This window comes from Equus przewalskii, chromosome 8 (genome assembly GCF_037783145.1).
Source record: "Equus przewalskii isolate Varuska chromosome 8, EquPr2, whole genome shotgun sequence".
NCBI classification, from domain to species: Eukaryota; Metazoa; Chordata; class Mammalia; order Perissodactyla; family Equidae; genus Equus; species Equus przewalskii.
The window spans coordinates 19986754-20007493 of NC_091838.1; the positions used below are offsets into that span (position 1 = coordinate 19986754).

The 20740-nt window shown below is 37.2% G+C and overlaps 1 long non-coding RNA gene across 2 annotated transcripts; it reads right to left on the minus strand.

The window, feature by feature from the left end:
• Window positions 1-1872: 1872 nt before the first annotated feature.
• On the minus strand, window positions 1873-20213 carry LOC139085225 (uncharacterized). 2 transcript variants are annotated; one of them, XR_011543385.1, is made up of 5 exons: window positions 19887-20184; window positions 18770-18940; window positions 17672-17809; window positions 12386-12463; window positions 1873-2012 (listed from the first exon to the last, which is right to left on the minus strand). It is a non-coding gene; the product is annotated as an uncharacterized lncRNA (long non-coding RNA). The 2 variants fall into 2 exon arrangements; XR_011543384.1 differs by lacking the exons at window positions 1873-2012; window positions 12386-12463; window positions 18770-18940 and adding an exon at window positions 16551-16738 and having other exon boundaries at window positions 19887-20213.
• Window positions 20214-20740: the final 527 nt, after the last annotated feature.

Here is a 20740-nt window from a genome sequence, read left to right on the forward strand (position 1 = left end):
AGATAAAAAGACTGAGGCAAAGTCATTTGTCCAAAGCATCAGACTAGTAAATGACAGAGATGGGATTAGTAATGAGGAATAGGTGACACCCATTACATAGTAATCCACTCTCAGGAGTGACCCACTGAGAGGGAAGGTTTTCTGTGCAGCAATTGGTGATAGAAAAGCGAGGCAAAGCTCTTTTCCAAAGTTTGTAGCTGGGTGTATAAGAGTTTTGTCCAAATTCTGCCAATTCAGTTCCATAATATTCACTAAGCCCCTACTGTATGTAACGGACACTGTGCTATGCATAGCGGATACAAAGATGAATCAACTGATAGGTTCCACTTTCGGAGCTCACAGTCTACGTTTCTGAATAAATCAATTGGGAGTCTATGACAAATAAAAAGTAACCATGAGGATTAGGACAACCATAGCTGCCACTTACTGAGCACCCACTATGAACCAGGCATTACGCTTGGTACTTAACATCATTTATTTCCTGTACTCCTCATAGCAATCATTGCTATGGTGTAGATATAACAGTGCGTATTTTACAGATGAGGAGGTAAGGCTCAGGTACGTTAAAGTAGCTTGGTCAACATTGTACAGGTAGTAAATGCCTGAGCCAGGATTTTAACCCTAAGCAGATTATGTACAAATGGATCTTGAGAGCTCATGTGGACGTTGTAGCAGGGGAGTGAAGCTACTCTTGCTCTCATGACCCAGTGGTTCTTCTTTGTCTGGGAATTTCAGACTCTTTAAAGGAACTCTCTGGAGAAAGCATTTAACACTGTTGGAAGGGAGGGGACATCCTGCTGGGTATCGTATCAGCTAAGAAATGGGCACAGGAGTTTGTTTCTTCTATACGGTGGCAGTCTACAGCAGAGCAAATGAAACATGCCAGAGGCAGATCTAGTCATAACCTGCGATGGCATTTGCATCAGGGTCTCTCTCTTCCACGAGCTCTTTCTAGGCTCGGAGGGTTACCCCAGCAATTTGTCCCCAAGGTCGTGTGATATGTTTTTGTAAACTTTGCCAAAGCAAACTGCATTAATCATGATCTGTGAAGACCACTGCTCTTTCACTGCAAATTCCCCTCAGTACTTCCCTTCCACTTTGTGGCCTGGAGGTCAACAGAAACTTTGGGAATAGAGCTAAGGAAAAGTTGAGTTAGGGATATATTTAAGTTGGGTTTAGTGGGATATATTTATGGTTTTTTTTTTTTTTTTGGTCATTTATGTTAAGTTTAAATTATTCCTACCTGTCCCAGTATAGGAAGAAATTTCCAGAACATTCCTACAGCCCACTATGCCAAATCATGTGTTGTTGTGATGTGATATAAATGTGCAGCCCATCTTGATATAAGTGTGTCCTGGATAAGACAAATGTGAGTCATGGCAGATGGATAAGACTTGAAATACATGGAGCACGGAGCTAATCTGTGGAAGACACTTCCAATTATCAGACATGCAAAATTCTAAGTGGAATATTTGGTTCTCACTATTCCTTAGTCAAAAAAATTGTTTTCTCCTTTTAGGAATATGTTCAAAATTCAGTGAATACAATTATAAACATGCCAGACATTCATTGACATTTTGTTTTTAAGATTGGCCCTGAGCTGGCATCTGTTGCCAATCTTCCTTTTTTTCCTCCCCAAAGCCCCCTAGTACATGGGTGTGTATCCTAGCTGTGCGTCCTTCTAGTTCTTCTATGTGGGACGCCGCCTCACCATGGCTTGATGAGTGGTGCTAGGTGTGTGCCCAGGATCCAAAGCAGTGAGCCCAGGACTGCCAGAGTGTAGCACGGCAAACTTAACCACTCGGCCACAGGGCAGCCCCCATCCTTTTACTTGTTGATGGAAATTGTTTGATGTAGAATTTAACAGACGTTCTTTGTTTATAGGGCAAGAACCTGAAGCAGTACTCCAAAGAATACGTTGTGTGTGTGAAGTCGCATGTTTGATTCACCGCCAATACCAATAATAAAACACATTTTGATCAATCATGCTAGGAGTGACATTTCTCTTCTCTCTGTGGAAAATGATAAAAAAAAATTGCTATTGTAGGAAGAGGTGATCAAAGAGTATGCATCTAAAAATTAAAGGGAAAACAAAGTTTTAGAGGGATACCAGGCAGTTAATATATAACATAGTAATATAAATATTATATAGTTTTATGTATAAATGATATAAATAATATAATATGATAAAACTAGAACATCATACTAATAAAATAAACATTTATTATTTTCCTGAATGTTTTAAAGTTTACAGTATCTGGCAGCTTTTAAAAATATTACTTATATATTATTTAACATTTATTACTTTTTACTTATTTTCTAATTCTAAAATATTTAATTATTCCTTTATTTTATTTTTAGATAAAATTCATACAACATAACATTGGTCATTTTAGCCATTTAAAAATGTACAATTCAGTGGTGTTTAGGATATTCACAATGCTGAGAATCCATCACCATTATCTAATTCTGGAACATTTTCTTCACCCCAGAAAAGAAATCCTCTACTTTCAAGTTTTACCCCCTCAATTCCCTGACAACTGCTAATCTACTTTGTGTCACAATGCATGTGCCTGTTCTGGACATTTCATACAAATGGAATCATATGATACATGGTCTTCTGTGTCTGACTTCTTTCATTTAGCATAATGTTTTCAAGGTTCATACATACTATGTCATGTGTCAGTACTTCCTTCCTTTTTGTGCCTGAATAATAATCTATGGTATGACTGTACCACATTTTGCTTATGCATTCATCAATTTAGGGACATTTGAGTATTTTCCATGTTTTGGCTATTACGAATAATGCTGCTATGACAAAAACTTGGTGTACAAGTTTTCCGTGTGAACATATGTTTTCAATTGTCTTAAGTACATACCTATGAGTGCAAATGCTCATATGATAACTCTATGTTTAACTTTTTGAGGAACTGTGAGACTCTTTTCCACAGTGTCTGCAACATTTTATTACAGTCCCACCAATAATGTTTGAGGGTTCAAATTTCTTCAAGTCCTTGCCAGCACTTGTTTTCATTTTTTAAAATGATAGCCATCCTAGTGAGTGTGAAGTAGTATCTTATTGTGGTTTTGATTTGCATTTCCCTAAAGGCTAATGATAATTAGCATCTTTTCATGTGCTATCAGCAATTTGTATATCTTCTTTGGAGTAACTAGGTCTATTCAAATTCTTTGACCATTTTTTAATTGCCTTGTTTTTCTTTTTATTACATAGTTGTAACAGTTCTTTATATATTTTGGACACTGAGTCCTTATCAAATACATTATTTACAAATATTTCCTTTTATTCTGTTGGTTGTCTTTTCACTTTGATAGTGTTCTTTGATGCATAAAAATTTTTAATTTTGATAAAGTCCAATTTATCAATTTTCTCTTATGTTGTTTGTGTTTTTGGTGTCATATTTAAGAAATCACTGCCTAATCAAAGGTGACCAAGATATATGCTTATGTTTCCTGCCAAGAGTTTTATAGTTTTACCTCTTAGGCATAGGTTCATGACACATTTGGAGTTAATTTTGTGATATAGTATGAGGTAGGGGGTCCAAATTGATTCTTCTGCATGTGGATATCCAGTTGCACCAGCATCATTTGTTGAAAGATTATTTTTTCCCCCCATTGAATGGCTTGACACCCCTGTTAAAATCAATTGACCTTAGCTGTATGGGGTTGTTTTTGGCTCTCAGTTATACTCCATTGATCTATACATCCATGATTGTTTTGGCTATATATACATGTGTGTGTATATATATATATCTCCTTATGCCAGTAGTGCAATGTATTAATTACTGTAGTAGTGTAGTTTTTCCAACTTTGTTTTGTTTTTTCGAGATTGTTTTGGTTATTATGTGTCCCTTGCATTTCCATTCAAATTTTAAGATAAGCTTCTTAATTCCTGTCAAAAAGTCAGTTGGGATTTTGATAGGGATTATATTAAATCTGTACATCAATTTGGGGGAGTATTGCCATCATAATAATATTAAGTGTTCCAGTACACGGATATGAGATGGATTTTCATTTATTTAGGTCTTCTTCAATTTTTTTAAATAGTGTTTTATGGTTTTCATTGTGTAAGACTTGCATTTCCTTGGTTAAATTTATTCCTATTTTATTCTCTTTGACGTTACTGCAAATGAAATTATTTATTTCACTTTTGGGTTGTTCATTGCAAGTGTATAGAAATACAACCGGTTTTTAAATATTTATCTTATATCCTTCAACTTTTCTAAACTCATTTATCAGCTCTAATAGTTGTGTGTGTATGTGTGTGTGTGCTTTAGAGTTTTCTAAATGTCAGATTATGTCATCGGCAAATAGAGATTATTTTACTTTTCCTTTCCAATCTGTATATTTTTAATTTCATTTTATTGCTGAATTTCTCTGGCTAAAACTCCCAGTACAATGTTGAACGAAGTGTCAAAAGTAAACGCTCTAGCCTTGTTCCTGCTCTTAGTGGGGCGGGGAGCTTTTAGTCCTTCATGATTAAGAATTATGCTACCTGTGGTGACTTTTTTCAGGTTGAGGAAGTTCCTTTCTAGTCCTGTTTCGTTGAGTGTTTTTATAAGAAACGGCGTTTGATTTTGTCAAATGCTTTTTCTGCATCAGTTGAGATGATCATGTGGATTTTTCCCTTTTAGTCTGTTAACATGGTATTTTACAGGGATTGACTTTTGTATTTTGAACAAACCTTGCATTCCTAAGATAAATCTCATTTGGTCATGGTGTATAATCTTTTTAATGTGCTGCTGGATTTCGGTCGCTAACATTTTGTTGAGAATTTTTACACCAGTATTCATAAGGTATATTTATCTGTAGTTTGTTTTTCTTGTGACATCTTTCTCTGGCTTTGACAAGGAACTCAGGATAATCCTGGATTCACAGAATGAATTAGGAAGTGTTTCCTCTTTTATGTTTTTGGTAGAGTTGGAGAAGAATTAGTGTAAATTCTTCTTAAACACTTGGTAAAATTCACCAGTGAAGCTATCTGGTCATGAACTTTTCTTTGTTGGAATTTGAAAAAAATACTGACTCATTAGTCTCTTGTTATATGTCTATTTTATTTTCTACTTTTTCTTTTCTTTCTTTTTTAAGTTTTTTTCTTTTAAAGATTGGCACCTGAGCTAAGATCTGTTGCCAATCTTCTTTTTTTTTCTTCTTCTTCTTTTTCTTCTTCTTCCCTCCAAAGCCTCCCAGTACATAGTCGTATACTCTAGTTGTAGGTCCTTCTGATTGTGGCATGTCGGACACTGTCTCAGCACAGCCTGATGAGCAGTGCCTTGTCCAAGCCCAGGATCTGAACCGGCAAAACCCTGGGCTGCCAAAGCAGAGCGCATGAACTTAACCACTCAGCCATGGGGCCGGCCCCTCTGTTTTTCTTGAGTCAGATGTGGTAGCTTGGGTCTTGCTAGGAATTTGTCCATTTTATTTAAGTTATCTGATTTGTTGGCTTACAATTGTTCATAGCATTCTCTAAAATGTTTTTTATTTCTATAGGGTCAATGGTGATGACTTGTTTTTATTCCTGATTTTAGTAATTTGAGTCTTCTTTTTTTATGCTTCTTTAATTTAACTAAAGATACGTCAAATTAGTTGATGTTTTCAAAGAACCAACTTTCAGTTTGGTTGATTTTCTGTATTGTTCTTCATTTTCTATTTTATTTCTCCCTGCTCTAATCTTTATTGTTTCCTTCCTTCCTCTTGCTTTGGGTTTAGTTTTTCTCTTATACAGTTTCTTAGGGTAGAATGTTAGGTTATTGATTTGAAATCTTTCTTATTTTTTTAATGTTGGTGTTTATAGCTATACATTTTTCTTTCTGCACTGCTTTTGCTGCATTTCATAAGTTTGGGTATGTTATGTTTTCACTTTTGTTCATCTCAAAGTATGTTCTAATTTCCAAATTAATTTCTCTATTGATTTATAACTTCATTCCATTGCGGTCAGCCAACACAATTTGTATGGTTTCAATATTTTTCTGGTTTATTAAGATTTATTTTGTGGCCTAACACATGATCTATTCTGGAAAATGTTCCATGTACTTTCAAGAAAATGTGTATTCTATTGTTTTTAGGTGTAGTGTTCCACAGAAACCACTTAAGTCTACTTGGTTTATTGTGATGTTCAAGTCTTCTATTTCCTTGTTCATCTTCTGTCTAGTTGTACTATGTGTTATTGAAAGTAGGGTACTGAAGTTACCAAGTATCGTTGTTGAACGTTCTATTTCTCTCCTCATTTCTATCAGCTTTTGCTTCATGTATTTTGAGTCTTTGGTGTTAGGCGCATATATGTTTTTAATTTTTATATCTGATTGATGGATTGATTCTCTTATCATCATATAATGTCCTTCTTTGTATATCCTAATAATGTTTGCCTTAAAGTCTCTTTTGTCTGATATTTGTATTGCTGTTCCAGCTTTCTTTTGATTATCATTTGCATTGAACATCTGTTTCCATCCTTTCACTTTCAAGCTATCTGTATCTTTGAATTTAAAGTGTGGCTCTTATAGAAAGCATATAGTTAGACCATTTAAAAAACTCCATTCTGCCAATCTCTGCCTTTTAGTTGAAAAGTTTAATCCAATTATATTTAATGTGATTACTGCTAAGGAAGGTCTTAAGTTTGACATTTTCTATATTTGTTTTCCATACTTTTTTGTTCCTCAATTTTTCCATTTCTGCCTTCTTAGTGTTAAATATTTACTTGTATGCCATTTTAATACCCTCATTATTTCTTTTATTGTGTCTTTTAAGTTATTTTCTTAGTGGTTATCCTTGGGATTACAATGAAGATTTTAATTTATAAAAATTTAGTTCAGATTAATACCAAATTAATTTCAATAGTATACAAAACATTGGCTTTATATAGCTCCATTCTCTTCCTTCCTCATGCTGTTAATATCACAATGTATTACATCTGTATATATTGAGTATCCATCAGCATAGATTTATAATTGTTGCTTTATGCATTTGTCTTTTAAGTCAGATAGGAAAAAAGAGGAGTTACACACAAACAAAAATCCCATTAACACTGTTTTTTATATTTACCTATATGATTACCTTTACCAATGTTCTTTATTTCTCCATGTGGATTCCAGTTTCTGTCTAGTATCCTGTCACTGTTAGTCTGAGGGATCTCCTTTGGCATTTTTGTGCAGACAAGTTTTGATTATCTGGGAAAGTTTTACTTTTTCTTTCATTTTTGAAGGATAGTTTTGCCCGATATAGAATTCTTGGATGACAGTCTTTTCTTTCAACACTTGGACCATGTCATCCATTGGCTTTTGGTTTCCATGGTTTCTGATGAGAAATCAGCTGTTAATCTTTTTGAAGTTCTTTTTTGTATGTGATGAGTCACTTCTCTCATGCTGTTTTCAAGATTTCACAGAAAATCTCAACTGACCCATCTTTGAGATTGCTGATTGTTTCTTTTGTCCAAATCTGCTATTGAGCCCTGGTGAATTTCTCATTTCAGTTATTTTACTTGTCAACTCCAGAATTTCTAATTGGTTTCTCTTTTATAATTTCTGTTTCTTTGTTGATTTCTCTATTTGGTGAGACATTATTCTCATGCTTTCCTGTATTTGTTTAGACATAGTTTCCTTTAGCTCTTTGAAGATACTTAAAATAGGTGATTTAAATTCAACATCTGGACTTCCTCAGGAAAAGTTTCTATTGATTGTTTTTTATCCTGTCCCTAGGTCATACTTACTTGTTTCTTTGCATAATTCATAATTTTTTTGACAAAAACTGGATATTTTGAATAGTAAAATGTGAGAACTTTGAAAGTCAAATTCTAACCCCTTCCCAAGGTTTGTTGTTGTTTTTTGTTGCAGTTGTTGTTTGTTTCTGATCAGACTCTGTAAAGTCTGTATTTGCCATGTGTGACCACTAAAATCTCTTTTCCATTTGCTCAGTGGTCAGCTAATGATTGAACAGAGATTTCCTTAAGTGCTTTGAACCCAAAATATCTCCTCATCTTTGCACAGGGTCTCTGTGTTTATTTGGGCATGCATTCAACACTTCTCCAAGCAGTTTACAACTTTGCCTTAGGCTTCACTTTCTTTTTGCACATAGCCCCATGGTCAGCCAGATGTGAGAGCTTAAAATCTTCTCGGGTCTTTTCTGAGCAAGCACATAGCCCTGTGCATGTGTCTGGGCTTCTTGATTCTCAGGAATATTTCAGAGCTTTTCAAAGCTGTTACTTTAAAAAACATCTCATCAATGCCCTCGCCTTTCCTTCCAAGCTTTTTGGTTAGTCTATTGTTTGCTCCGACAGTTATGTATTGTCTCTGACAAGAACAACTAAATCATTTGCTGTTAATGATTTCAACAAATGCACCAACATCAACCTCATACCCCTACCCACCACCCATTGCAGCTTTAGCACTGGGTACATTCTGAATTAGGTGAGACAAAGACAGCCTTTTGAATCAGATTGGTCAAAACAAATAATAACAATTCTTTGCAAAATAAAGTCCATTCTTCTCCCTCCAGTACCAGTACTGGGAATGGGAATGTGGGCTGTTATTTTCAAGTCTACCACTGAGCTAAGGAGCTGGGGATAAGACTAGAGTACAGACATACCTTGTTTTATTGAGCTTCACTTTATTGTACTTCACAGACATTGAGTTTTTTACAAGACCCTTCACCAGCAAAAAGAATATGACTCACTGAAGGCTCAGATGATGGTTATAATTTTTTAGCAATAAAGGATATTTTAATTAAGGTATGTACATTGTCTTTTTAGACATAATGCTATTGCACATTTAATAGACTAAATTATACCATAAAGATAACTTTTATACACACTGGGAAACCAAAAAATTTGCATGACTCACTTTATTGTGATATTTGCTTTATTGCAGTGGTCTAGAACAAAACCCACAATATCTCTGAGGTATACCTGTAAATTAAAATGCCACAAACCTCAGTGTTCTTACCAAGACTCAGTGCTTTTCTTGAAAAAGCACTCCCTGGATTGCCAGAAGCTTTTAGTTAGCTTTCAAAGTTCAAAAAATATTAATTCTGCCAATTTTTCCAATTTTTTTTTGTTGCTGTTGTTGTTGCTCTTATCAAGGGGTAGACTTTTGGAGTTTCTTACTCAACCCTTTACACTGGTATCACCCAAAAACATTCCCTTTTGTATCTATAGTTGTATCTGTAATTTCATATTTATTTTCCTGGAAAAGATCCCCCAAATTATGTAAGCATGAAGCCTCATAAAACCTGAATCTGTCCTGATACATGACAGTAGGCAATTGTGAATGGAGTCCTTCAGAAGAAGACGACAGTATTACAGAAGGGAGAAAATATTTTGAGATGAGGGGATTAAAGAAGGGCTTTAAAGTGAGCCTTCATGGAAGAATTAAATTTTCACAGGTGGAGAATGGGAGGTGGTGTGGAGAAACTAAAAAAAATATTTGAGGTAAGAAAAGCAGATAATTTAGATTGTGGGAAAGCTGTCATCTTTGAGGAAAAGCAATGAGTCCACTTTGACTTGGGTAAAGAATGTTTGGAGAGCTGTGAGGGAGATAAGGCTGAGGAGGTAGGTTGCAGCTTCCAATGCCCAGATTAGAGGGGTTCATAAAAAGTCTCATTATCCAAAAATAAGAATAATAATTTTTTCATCCTACATGTTATTTTACTCCCAGATTAAAACCACACAGTCTATTCTGTAAAAAGCACTGTGATTTATCCTATCATATACCTCTGTTGCCATCTGTAAGCTGTGTCTTACATAGTATTCTGTACCTTTAAATAACACAGTTGTGAGTGAGTTATGGGACCTTGTTGAATTTAAATATAATTTTAAAACCCTGTGTGTCTAAGGGAAATCATATTTCAGAAGCTCATTCATCACCTCTGTGGATAAACTTTTAAGAACTGGCCATCCTGATTCTGGACTCAAAACAGACCATGACTAGAAAAAAAGAAAGAGGTGTGTGTGACAGAACTAGAGGAAGCAACAAAGATAATTACTCAGAGTTAAAAGGAAACACAAAATTCCAAGGTCTAATTTTTGGAACTGGTGAGGCTTTGTAACAGCTATTCACTTCTAATCATCCTCAAATAATAAATGAATAGAAGTCAATGCTATTAGAATAATTTACCATTCATCAAGAATAATAAATGAGGGGAATAGCTTGTTATTCAGATTTCTCTAAAAATAGCAAAGAAGGAGGAAGAAGGAGGAGTTCTACTACTGGTTTTCAGTCTGGCGACAACTTATGCAGTGGTGGCAGGATTGCTGGGCACCAGGGGTAGCAGAGGAGGAGACGAAGCCAAATGTGCTTGCAGTCAGTGCCTCTGGCTTGGCCAGACACCAAAGTCAGCTGAAACAATGATGAATCCTCCTGGTTATTCCAGCTCCAACAAGCAAAAGACCTTGCTGCTTTACCAGCGCTTTGCCCCCAACGGGTTGCCTCTTCCTTTCATTAATCTTTAGTTTATGAACTCTGTTGGCGAGAGGCACACAAATCATCCACAAATCACACACAGAGGTACATGGTGTTGACAGCTCCTGGACACAGAGGGCTGTTCGTTCATTGGCAGTAGATCTGAATCAGCATCCACCTCTACATCACTAGTTTAGCCACACAATGCAGTTGTGATGCAATTGTATTCTTCATCCACAACTCACTTCCAAATATCTTCAATGAAAATAAGAGGTGGGGATTAGCACCGGGGCACAAAGTCGGGCATGAGAAGAAAGGGTAAGAAGTCTAGACTAGCTTCCCATCAGTTCACCTACAAGTCTTCAACTGCCTTTACCACCATCACTTGGCTGTCAGTGGCAGTCTGCTAGTGTCACTGTGCACCAAGAGGAAGTCTGAGCAAGGAGCTACTCTAAATGCATCTCTTGCTGCAATTAGTAAAGATCCTGAGAATTCACACAATCTATGGGAGAGTGGGTCAAGACAATCCAGAATCTGCATGCACCCCCCTCTTGCAACTTGGCTTCCCTGGCAGGGCCAGATCATCAGGCCAGGTTCCATCAACACTGATGGTGAGTTTCCTATCAGGGGCATGATTGTTTTTCAACAACCCAATCTGATGGGCTGAGCCACCTCAGGCAATCGCTGTTTTAAAAAAATAATTAAACTCCCCATGGGATTAATGAAGTTCTTAGGATCGAAATCCTTTTATATCCCAAAGGCTCCTCCACATAATGTAATTCAGTAGATGTAATTTATGGGAAAGCAATGCCACCCAGCTCTCTCCAGCAACATCCAAGACTCAAATGGCAGGAGATTTGTTGGGGATGGGGTGTTGATGGCTTAAGGTATCTGTAAATGTCATGTTACTGAAGTGAAATTTCTATATGATTTGTACTAGCTTGAAATATCTGCGGTTGAATATTTTTAAAAGTAGGTAGCAAGTTCATCTTTCTAGCACAAAGGGGTAGAGTTGCCAGACAAAATATAGGATGCCCAATTAAATTTAAAATTCAGATAAACAATAAATAATATTTTAGTATAAGTATGTCTCCAATATTACATTAGACATACTTATACTAAAAATTTATTCATTGTCTATCTGAAATTCTAATTTAACTTGATGACCTGGATTTTAATTTGCTAAATCTGGCAACCCTACAAAGAAGACTGTATCACATAAGTATCAGTTCAATTGTGGAAGAAACGTTGCTTTGTGTATATGATTAGGGGCCCTTCATAAATATGTGTACCTTGTGGAATTACTTGTTATTGAGCATGAGAAAAGGCAATGCTCTGAAGCCTGTTAAACTGTTATTAACATGTGACTTATTGTGAATAAAACACCAATAAATATGCATTATGCTAAAATAAATAGCATACACAAATGGTTCCAGATACAGTATCACTTGATTCCCAATGCCATAATCAAATGGTTTCATGCAAATGAAATGGCTCTGGTAGTTATCAGTGTAATGATGTTGTGAAACAGCCGTACTGTCAGGTAACCTTATCTTTTATGCACTTTTCAAAATGCCTAAAATGTCACAGTAAAGCACTTTAAAAATTAAATAATGTCTTGCTATTTCTGAGGTGAGATGCCTGCTGAGTTTAAATCATTAAAAAAATAAAGAAGTGGTAATTTTTCAGCAAAATTAGGTAGTCAGTTATCTGATTCTGTGAAAGAAATACATTAACATAATTTAGGTTAAACTAAACATTAAATGTTTTGTTACAAGAGTCAATATTTCCAAATAAAATGATCATTCCAAAGATAAGTCAAACACTGCGCTGCGGAGGCTGAGAGTCTCTGTGTAAATACCCAGGAGGTTTTAAAATAAACCGAGTAACCACAGCTCACCGAAGACTTTTCCACTCTTTTTGTTCAGAAATACTGATGTTTTCCTGTCAGGCTCTAACTCCTTGAATCTATTACTCACTTCATCCTCCATCTGGGGTTACTTGGTATCTTCTTGCTGGGTGCACCCCACATCAGTCTCAAGCACCGCAATCCCAATCTAAGGCAGGAGAAAATTAAGAAAATCTGGCCAATACTTGGTGATTTTGCTTCCCATCACCATCACAGCCTGTCCATCCCTGATCTCGTGCCCCAGTAACAACAATAATGATTGGTTTGGCCCCCAGAAATGAAATTCAAAGTAGGCATCCACCCTATCCATCGGTGGTTCCATGAGATTCCATTCAAAGTGAACTTTTCTAATCAATTACTCTTCCTCTATTCAAGTGAAGTTTCTACAATTTAGAGTAAGATGACAATACCATGGTGTGGTAAAGAGAGGCCCCACGTAGTATAGACATGGGGAAGTTTTTGTAGCTTTAGCCTTTCCTCGTTATAATATATTAGATTAAAAGATTAGCCAGTTGAAACTTGATATATACAGGAGAGAGAAACTAAGTAAAAAAGAATACTATAAAGACAGATCAAATGAGTTAAGTTGCATATAGAGGAAGAGAAAGAAGAGAGAGCACTGCTGTGTGAAGCTCTGAGCACTGTGAGCTGGGGGCTATGTTGCAAGCTTAGAAAGCTTTGAGATGTGAGATTTCACTGAATGTACAGGAAGAAAGCACCAAAGCCATTTTTCTCTTTTACACATTTGCCTTGAACTAGCTGACTTTTTTCATGGTTGTGGGTCATATTTTCCTACTTCTTTGTAAGTACAGTAGTTTTAAAAAATTAGATGTTAGGTATTATAAATGCTATGATATCCAGTGTTTGCATTTTGTTGTCTGGATTTTGTGTCTGGATTCTGTTGTGTTCCTTTAAAGAGTATGAAGATTTGTCTGCCAGGGCATGAGTTTACTTACAAATTAGGTTGATACTTTTAAGGCTGGTTTTCAAGCTTTGTTGAAAGTGTACCTACTATATGCCAGGCATACTGTTCTAGATGATCAAAAATATTAATGCAAAAAAACATACAAACCCCTAATTTTAGAGGGAGATTACATTTTCATATGTAAGAGATGATCAGTAGAATAATAACAGAATAAACAAATATTAAAAAGGTAAATCATATAGTATGTTAGAAGATGATAAGCTCTATAGAAAACAAAAGAGCAGATTAGGAGGCATCAGGATATGGGAGACTGCAATTTTAAATAGGCGGTCAGGGTAGACTCACTAAAAATGTGACTTCTGAACAATGACTTAAATGAGGTTAGGAGATTAGCATGTGCATATCTAAGAGGAAAGCTGAAGGAACTGAAGAGTGTTCTTGGAGTTTTGAAGGATCAGAAAAGTGGTCATTGTGTCTAGAAGTGAGTGAGATATGCAAGGCCCTGTTACCCATTGTGAGGACTTTGGCTTCTCCTCTGAGTAAAATAGGGAGCCATCGCAGGATTTTTAGCAGATGAATGATACAATTTCACTTACATTTTAAAAGAAGCACTCTTGCTGCTCTGTTGTAAATGGACAGTAGAGGCACAAACAGAGAATCAGGGAAACCAGTTATAAGGCTAGTGCAATAATCATGATCGATAGACATGGTGGTGGTGGCAGTGGAGATAGCAAGAAGTGGTCAGATTCTGGACAAATATTTTCAAGGTAAAGGACATAGCATCTTATAAAATAATTATTATAAGCAGGAAAGAAAGATAAAGAGGAATCTTAGAGAACTCAAATGTTTTGGACTGAGAAACTGGAAGAATAGAGCTGCCCTCCAGTGAGACAGAGAAGGCTATGGATAAAAGCAATTAGTTGGTAGAATATCAGGAGTTGAGTTTTAGACTGAAGTATTAGATTCTTAACAGATATTCAAATGAAGATGTCAAGTAGGCAAGTGAAAGTAGAGGTCTGAATTTCAGGAGAAATGTCTGAACAAGAGATATAAATCTGAAAGTCATTTGTATAGAAATTATACTTAAAACCATGAGATTCAGTGATATCACCAGGGGTGAGTCTACTGTAGATAGAGATAAGAAGAACTAAGTCCTGAAGAACAATAACATTAAGAGGAGAATAATATTCAGCAAAGGAGACTGAGAAGGAGGATCTAGTGAAATGGTAAAACCAAGAGAGTATGACGTCCTGGAAGCCAGATGATGAAAGAGGAAGAGGTGCTCAACTCTGCTAAGGACTACAAACTGAGCATTGTGTTTAGAAATGCAACGGCCAATCGAGGCTTGATAACAAGAGTTTTGATGGAATGGGTAGGGGCCAAAGTCCGAATGGAGTTGACTCAAGAGGGAATGAGGGCAGAGGAACAGGAAGCACTAGTTCAGTAAATTTCATCAAGGAGTTCATCAATTAAGGGAAAGAGAATGAAGGGATGACAGCTGAAGGGAAAAGAACAATCAAGAAAGAATTTGAAGATGGGAGAAATAACAGTAAGATGTTATGCTTATGAGGTAGCCCCAGAAGAAAGGGCAAATTGATAATGTAAGAGAGAAGGGAGATTTGAAGCAATATCCTCATGTAGAGAGAATGAGATCTACTTACTGCACATGTGGAGAGGTTGACCATAGGTAGGAGCATTGCCAGTTCATCCATATAAACAACTTATGCAGGCACATGAAAGGTACAATGTAGGTACGAAAGTAAATATGATAGGTGAGTGTCATGCCCCAAATCTCCAATATGTATTTCTATCTTTACCATACTCACTCTCAGCTGATAATTTTGCTTTCTGGAGGTCAGTTAGAATAGCAGTAAATTTTCCTCCATTTACATACTGTCCAAATGTAGGCAAGAAGTTGGTGGAGATACGGATTTAACCCTCAAACATGGTTTTGCCATAAAGAGTTGAGATGGAATTATAATGATAGACCATGAAATTTAAGCTGTGAAGGAGGTTTAAGAGTTCAGAAGATTAATGGATTGCAACGTCAGACTTAGGCGAGCACCACACCCATCTGGGCTAATTCTGGTACTTTAGAAATCCAATCTAGGGAGAAAGACATTGAGATCCTTATCTAGGTAGCAGAGATAAATTAACAAGTGGGTCGCAAGTAGCTGCCCAGGGTACCAGTTTCTCAGACTCATTAACATTTTAAGGTACTAAAACATCATTGGAGATGGAAAAAAAATGAAAAAAGAACAGAAACAGATTTTTCCCAAACTTTTCACGAAGGGGGTTCTACTACAGTTGGAAAAAACACTCTTCTCTCTCCTGGACTTCACTTCGACCAGGCGGCTTCAGCCTATATATTCTTGAACTGCAATAACTGGTTTCTTACTACCCATTTTATGGTTTTGCTTTTTAATATTATCTCTGTCAGGGCTGCTTAGGAATATATGGAGTTTTGAAGCACAGATGTTTTAGTTAGAGCTCATTGTTTACAAGGATCCAGAATTCATTTTAGCTAACTCTTAAAAAGGGGTTTTTGCAAAAAAAAAAAAAGCCATCTCAGGGATACAGTAAGGACTCAGCCAGGCCTCAAGGGAAGTAGATGGGGAAGACACTGAAACTGAAGGTTCTCTCTTGTCTGTCTCATAGCCACGTGGCTGCAACTATCTCTGCTTCTTCCTGTCTATTCTTCCTTTGTTTACAAGCGACCCAATATGGCCTCCAGTACTGGCCTATTTGTCCTCACAGATCCAATATGGACTCATCAGTAACCAAGGTCTCTGAGTGTCTACACAAGAGGGATTTTGTTTCTCAGGGTTACTGATCCATTGATAGGTTGAACTGGATAGATGTCCACTAAAGGCTAATAATCAGCTGTAATCAGGGAAAGCTGAGGTTACACAACCGTAGGTGCCATAAGCTATGATCCTTTCCTGAACAAAGGACTGTAGATGGATAAACGTGTCTATAACAAGAAAAACACGCCTGGCATAGGAAAAAATCACAGTACTTCTTCTGAATACACTTTCTATCAATGATAATTTCATGTTTTTGATTAAATAAGCAGGGAAGAACATAAAAGACTTAATGATTTCACTCCTGGCCACATCCCTTTACCTTGGTCACTTAGGGGTGAATTTTTAAAATTAGATTTTATTTTTTTAGTTACCTCAGTATACAGACTCTTTATTAAAGTTGCAGCTGATAAAGGCACCTGAGTTAAAATGAAACTGAGTTTTACCAAAAAGCTAAAAGAGTAGCAAGGAACCCAAGCAGGAAGAGGGAAAAAAGGGCCTGAGTGAATATTTTAATTAACTCACATGCAATTTTAATTAAAAACATAATGTGTCAGGAAAATGAGTAATGCCTTAGGGCAATAAAATAGCTGGGTTTCTTGCTTAATCTTCTGCTTCATCTCTCTCATGGCACGTGTATATTATTGTTAAGAGAAGATTTTCTTCTTCCTCGTTTCATAGCTAAAGAGAACCCCTGCTGACAAAATGAGTTGAACAGAATTAGAAAGTTATAGAAAAACACTCTGTGTGAGGGCTCTTCTTTCTTAAGCAAGAGTCCCCGATTTCCTTTGGCTTGGTCACTTCCTTTCTCAGAGCACATCCTTTCCAGGAAAGCTGATAGCTGGATTAAATCAGGTCCTCTGAACTCATTCTGGTCAAAATTTATTATCTTTTTGCAGTTAGGATTATAATGAAAGGCCAACAATCTCTTCCCTCCCCTTAGATGTTAAGTGTCCAAGAATGCCTGGTTCCCTGTGGGATACAAAAATAACGCTGACTTGGGATTATATGATTTGAGTTTTATTTCACCTCTTTTTGCAAACTAACTGTAGAGATTTCTGGACTTCAGTTCTCTCACCACTAAACCGGAGAATAATTCCTGCCTCCCAGAGCTGCAAAGAGGAATAATTGGTACCCTGTGCATGGAAGTTGTCTCTTCTCCTTCGCAAGGATTTTATTCCGGTGTAATAAAAATGTTTGTTTCTGTTGTTCTGTAACTCACCATTGCTGTCTAAGGGGGACTGGTCTTGGTAACTGCATAATACATAGGGGAGGGTGGGAACCCAGAGAAGGCACCTGGACACTATGTGATGGAAGAACAGAGAGGAAAATTCCTGTGGGTCCCAGTAAGGAAGATGAAAGTGTGGAAAACAAATTTGTCCAATGGGCATTTTTAAATGATTCACTGTTGTACATCTGATGTAAGTCCCCTTTTATATGTCCCTGATAAAATCTCCAGAAAATTCCACAATACTCACTATTGATTTGTGGACTGGTGAGATTTTTATGGAGATTGCATAGAGCTACAAAGTCCCACCCCAAGGAGTCTGGTTGAGGGGACAGCTTACCTCTAAGATTCACTAGGATTGTCAAAACAGCCTGGCCCTTCTAACAGAAAAGGACTCACCATCATGATCCTCTGTCTGCTAATCCCAGTGACAGCTCCGGTTGCTTTGACGGCCAAAGAAGAGGATGTCCCTTAAGGTCTTGCCTTTTAGAATTACTCTTGGTTTCTGGAAAACCCTGGGTCCCTATTCCATCACCTCTAGAAGCCAAATGATGGAAAGTATGATACTCAGCATTAATGATGGCCATTGTGTTACCCAGCGTGTCTCTAGAACTTGCCTAAAGCCTTACGGTTAAGCTAGGGGGACTAATCTACATCATATCTGTATAACTCTCCTTCTTCAGGAATGGCAAAATTCTGAGTCTGGAGTAGGGTGAGCTTACCTAAAACTACAAAGGATGCCAGTACAAAAGTGGACAAGATCAAAAGTTGGGCAGGAGTATTAAGGCCCAAGAAATCAGAAGTGGTGTCCACATATCATGAAGGCCAAAAGATCCAGCAGCCAGTAGTAAGTCACATCACTTAGTTAGGAATAGGGATCCCAGAGGGTTCTCTTTCAAGTGTTCATAGTTGTATATTCCTTTATGAGAACCATGGAATAGCCTCTGGATAGATTGGCCTTGTATAAAGGGCCAGCAGTAAATAGTCAACTGTGCCCTACAATGTTTTACTTGTAGCCACCTGGTCAAGTCTTACAGTGCACCGAGGAAGACAACAGATCCACTGACTCTTCCTGGGCTCAAGGAGAGCTCCTGTGGTCTGGGGGGTGCTCCCTTTCCTTACTCCTCCTCTACCACTCACAGAGTAGTGAAGTCATCACTCCAGCATATCCAGGGGACTTGATAAAAGCCCCTTCTTATTCCTTTCCATTTGTTATCCATAAAGCACTTGTTCAAATCAGTTCCCTAAACAATCTTAGGTAACTTAAACTCAATCTATATACACTAAATCCTAATACTTTGTACAAATTTTCCTAAGGAAGCATATTCTATCTTTAATGAGATTTTGAGGCTTCTTGCTCACTGTTGTGATTTCACTGTAATTATATTTTCATCCAGATGTATTGGACAGACAACAAATAAGAATAGACAGATAACTTGGGGACTTATTTGCATGAATTTGCCAAATAAATCACAAATTAGAGATAAGAGTTCAGACCTGAATTGGTTGAGTGCTGAAAAGATAGCATCAAATTTTATCTTACAGTTCCTGCTATTGTAATCATTTGCCCCAGATTTCCTCCTCCTTCTGCTTAGGCTGCTATCCTGAGATCAAGCGGAAGTTCATTCTAAGAACTGTTAATTCGGTACCAGCTCAGTATCTTCTGGGCTAAAGATGAAGGAATATGAGCACAAAAAAATCATTCATCACACTTTCTAAAGTGTATTTTTCCAAAAGTGGCCAACTTACAGTCTTGGGACTTATATCTTTTTGGTTCCCAATTAAGTCTCTAATTTTCAAGTCCAATGCCTAGATCAAGAGGTTTTCACTGAATTTTAAAAGTCACCAGTCATGGCAAAGAAAAACTATGAAGTTTCAAAGTTTCCTTCATAGAAATAACAGCAATACTTTTCTGCCAGCATGGTGACTGGGTACGAAACAAATGTACACACATACAGGAACCAATTCATAATGTGTCCTTTGTGAGAGAGAAAGATTCTGAGCCGTCTAGATTTTTGCATGGTTGCCTTAAGCCCCAGAGCCCCAGGTGACCTATGACCTTTTCCTTGAAGTCTGTTTCCTGTAGCAGCCCAGAAAAGCAGAGGATAGATCAACAGAACAATTCTGCTGACTTCCCTTTCCAGAACCAGGCTGCTCTTCGTTGCCTTCATCTGGGGCCTGCCCAAGTCTTCCTTTGAAAAGAACCCTATTTTTGCCAATCAATTAAAGGTTGTGTTTCTGTTTTAAATGTGGAGATTTCTATTTTTAAGACCAAAATAGTCCTTAAATCATTCTGGCCTCACGTTAATCTGAAGTATAAAGCAATTTAGAATGCTGAACAGTCTCAACATTATAGAACACATAAACAAAGGACAGACTTTGGCATTAGTATTAAGATGCTTATTTCTTATTCACAGTTTCTACAAAATCCTTATTTCCAGAAATCATCTGGTTTTTCTCCTATGACTTCTTTCTATACTGCAAATTTCAATAGGGTCCCCATCACTATTAAAATAAATCAGTAAAAAAATACATTTCTACCTCCAAAATTCATTCTTTCTACTATGTTTCCATCAATACTTTTAGGAAGAAGTCAAAAGGAATAACGACATACACTCCATTGTGTAGTAATCCGGGTCCTGGAAGCTACAGGTAAATGAGGCAGGCGAATGTGTCACCTGTACTTGGCCAAATGCCCCAATTTCCTCCAGGAGACCCTTAATCAGTTGGAGGAATTTGATGCTGTTACAACGCAAATAACCCTTAGTTTTCAGTCTCTACCCTACCGTATAACCAAATTCCTGAAAATTTCCTGAGTTCAGCTTTTGGTAGAAGAGCAAGAGTAAAGTGTGCAAGGCTCAGCTGAGACAGAATGAGTGGAGCACGTCATGAAGAGAAGGGGTCAGAAGTGTGAGGCTGGGGATGATGTGACCTCACATTCATAACAATTTTGACTACGGCTAGCCTGAAATCAAGGGTTTCCCAGGAAACTGCCAGCTCACAGATGGCTCAGAGTTTCCTTAGCAACTGCTCGGGGCTGTCTGGGACAACCAAAGCCCAGAACAGTCCTTCAGGACACCCATAGCTTCTCCTCTGGTCTCCTAAGATGGACAAGGTAGTGTCGTTTACTAAGGATCTGATTCCTTTTCCTATTGCCAGAGGATTTTGGTGGGTTGGTAACTGTCCTTCCCTTGAAGCCATGAAAAACAGTGAAGTGTCCTGACTGCCAGAGTCAACCTTTGGAGAAAGGGACACTTGAAGTGAAAAGTCTAAGGCATAGAAATTCAGAACATTCACGCTGCTTTGGGGGTGGATTCTTGTCACTTCAATCCTATCACTGCCATGCAATAGAAAAAAAATCATTCTCCAATACACAGGGGACTTTCAACTTTCACTAGACATAAAGTAATTTTTATTAGATTATTATCATTTTAATGGGTACTAATCAGCTGGTAAACATACGGGCAA